Consider the following 2,999-nt stretch of genomic DNA (forward strand, 5'->3'; position numbering starts at 1 on the left):
ACAAGCAAGGCGGATAACTCCAAACCTCTTTTAAAGTCAGTGGCTTTCAACAGACCGGGCCATGATTAAAATCTTACAAGTCTATCGAAGTGTGTATAGGAACTTGTTGGGTAATCATTTAGGTGAGGGCCTGGAATCATAAAAATATTTTTTCTAAAACCTCTCGACAAAACCCTTAAGTAAAACAATAAAAAAGTTGTTTTGTTTTTGTGCTCTTTTTTTTTCGTTAATTTTTTTTCTGGCACATTAATAGTAGCCTCCCCTAGATCTATGAACTTTTACGCTATAAGCTTTTTTTTTTTTTGTTAATTTTGTTTTTTGTTGTTTTAATTTTCTCGCAGCCGAAAGTATCTATCAACCTAAATTAAACGAAAGAACTACAGGTCAAAGTCTACATACTGGTGTTTTTCATATGACAGGGGGTCGGTATGGAAGAGGAGGAGTGTCTATGAAAATCGAAAGGGGATGTACAACTTGCTATGTTTAATAAGAAACTTATCCAACTCTATGGTGAGAAAGCATAATTTTATCAATGCAGTCATTTTGTCATTTTATTAATAGGGGTAAAATATTTCTCTAGTTCTGAAAGGTATCTTTGGTTTTTGTTTTGCTTTGTTTTGTTTGTTAGTTTTTTGTTTTGTTTATCCCTTGTCTTAGCTTCTAGCATTCGTCCGTTTCAAAGTCACTTCTATCTGTTTTATTCTTTGTACTCATCATATTTGCATAGTGTTAATAATTTATTCTGTGTAATGCGGTGAGGTGGCAGAAACGTTGGCAGAAACGTTAGCACGCCGGGCGAAATGCTTAGTGGTATTTCGACTGCCGCTACGCTCTGAGTTCAAATTCCGCCGAGGTCGACTTTGCCTTTCATCCTTTCGGGGTCGATTAAGTAAGTACCAGTTACGCACTGGGGATCGATATAATCGACTTAATCCGTTTGTCTGTCCTTGTTTGTCCCCTCTGTGTGTAGCCCCTTGTGGGCAGTAAAGAAATAAGAAACATTAGCATGCCGGGCGAAATGTTTAGCGGCATTTCGTAGATTACCAATAACCATGTCGTGCCAACAACGGCCAGATAACTTTGTTGGGGAATGATACGGTGTAGAAGAGAAAAATCCTATAAAGCTAAAGTATATATGTATATTTAAGTCAGAGAAAACACAAAGAACACATAAAATGTTTGCTTAAACTTTAGCGACTAAGATGGATTTTATACGTGTGTGTGTGTGTATGTGTGTGCGCGCGTGTGTGTGTGTGTGGATAATATATAATTTATGCTTAGCGGTATTTCGTCTATCTTTATGTTCTGAGTTCACATTCCGTCGAGGTCGACTTTGCCTTTCATCCTTTCGGAGTCGATAAATTAAGTACCAGTTGCATACTGGGTTCAATCTAACGACTGGCCCCCTCTCCAAGAGTTTCGGGCTTTGTGCCTAGAATAGAAAAGAATAATTTGTACTCAATTTATCGACCCCGAAAGGATAAAAAGCAAAGTCGACCTCGGTGGAATTTGAACTCAGAACATAAAGACAGACGAAATACCGCTAAGCATAAATTATATATTATCCACACACACGCGCGCACACACACGTACACACACACACAAATGCACACGTATAAATTCCATCTTAGTCGCTAAAGTTTAAGCAAACATTTTATGTGTTCTTTGTGTTTTCTCTGACTTAAATATACATATATACTTTAGCTTTATAGGATTTTTCTCTTCTACACCGTATCATTCCCCAACAAAGTTATCTGGCCGTTGTTGGCACGACATGGTTATTGGTAATCTACGAAGGTGTCGAAAATGCGAACGTCCCAAGTTAGAGAGCTGATGAGGGGTATTATTTATTCCTTCGTCTTCATACGTTCTCATCTTTTGGGTCTAATTTTTTTTATTTTTGATAGTGAGGCACACAGTCTGATTTTCTAACATATCATACTATACTCTCTTGTTCACTATCTCTCTCTCTCTCTCTCCCTCCCTCCATCTCTCTCCCTTTCTCTCTTCTCCTCTCTATTCTGTTGCTTCGCTTCTTCTCCCCCCCCCTCTCTCTCTCTTTTTTTACTCTGACACTTTCCGTTCCTACCATACAACTCTTACCTATTTTTGTTAAGGTGTTTCTTTCTCTCCTTACTTTGCCCAGCTAACACACTAATTTCTCGTCTCTCCACTATTTTTACTATTTGCTCAAAATCTACCATTCGATTAGGTCTGACATGAGCCCTTAGACTTATAAGGTCAGAGCTTTAACCCACCATGGTGTATATGCAACTGAGATTACAATAATTCATGGACGAGACGACAGTCAATCGCAGCCAGTCGATTGCACACACACACACACACATATCTTTTTAATTTGTTTATGGTAACGTTTTGAATATGCAAATAAAACTCCTATTCCATTATGCCGGTCACTGTCTAATGATGCTGACTAGTGAGCCTGGTTTTTCGGGGTTGCATCAAGTTATACCGATATAATGTAGGATAAATATAATAATAATAACAATAATCCTTAGATGGAATTTATAAACATTTAAATGCATCGCTACGCACGTTTCCGCAAATCACATGACTTTTTAAGATCCCAGTCCCTATTCCTGGGATCATTGCAGTGTAATCTATTGTATCTTTGGGCATCCGGTTGATCATCATTATTGATTCATTTCTTCAGGTGATATAACATAAGTGAATGAACCACAGAGGGATGTTTGTCTCTTTTTACCAGTCTGGGGGTCAAGTGGGATATTCTCTCTTTTCTCTTTTACTTGTTTCAGTCATTTGACTGTGGCCATGCTGGAGCGCCGCCTTTAGTTGAGCAAATCGATCCCAGGACTTATTCTTTGTAAGCCTAGTACTTATTATATCGGTCTCTTTTGTCGAACCACTAAGTTACGGGGACGTAAACACACCAGCATCGGTTGTCAAGCGATGTTGGGGGGACAAACACAGACACACAAACACATACATTTATATACATATATACATATATACGACAG

The sequence above is a fragment of the Octopus bimaculoides genome, chromosome 1, assembly GCF_001194135.2.
Source record: "Octopus bimaculoides isolate UCB-OBI-ISO-001 chromosome 1, ASM119413v2, whole genome shotgun sequence".
NCBI classification, from domain to species: domain Eukaryota; kingdom Metazoa; phylum Mollusca; class Cephalopoda; order Octopoda; family Octopodidae; genus Octopus; species Octopus bimaculoides.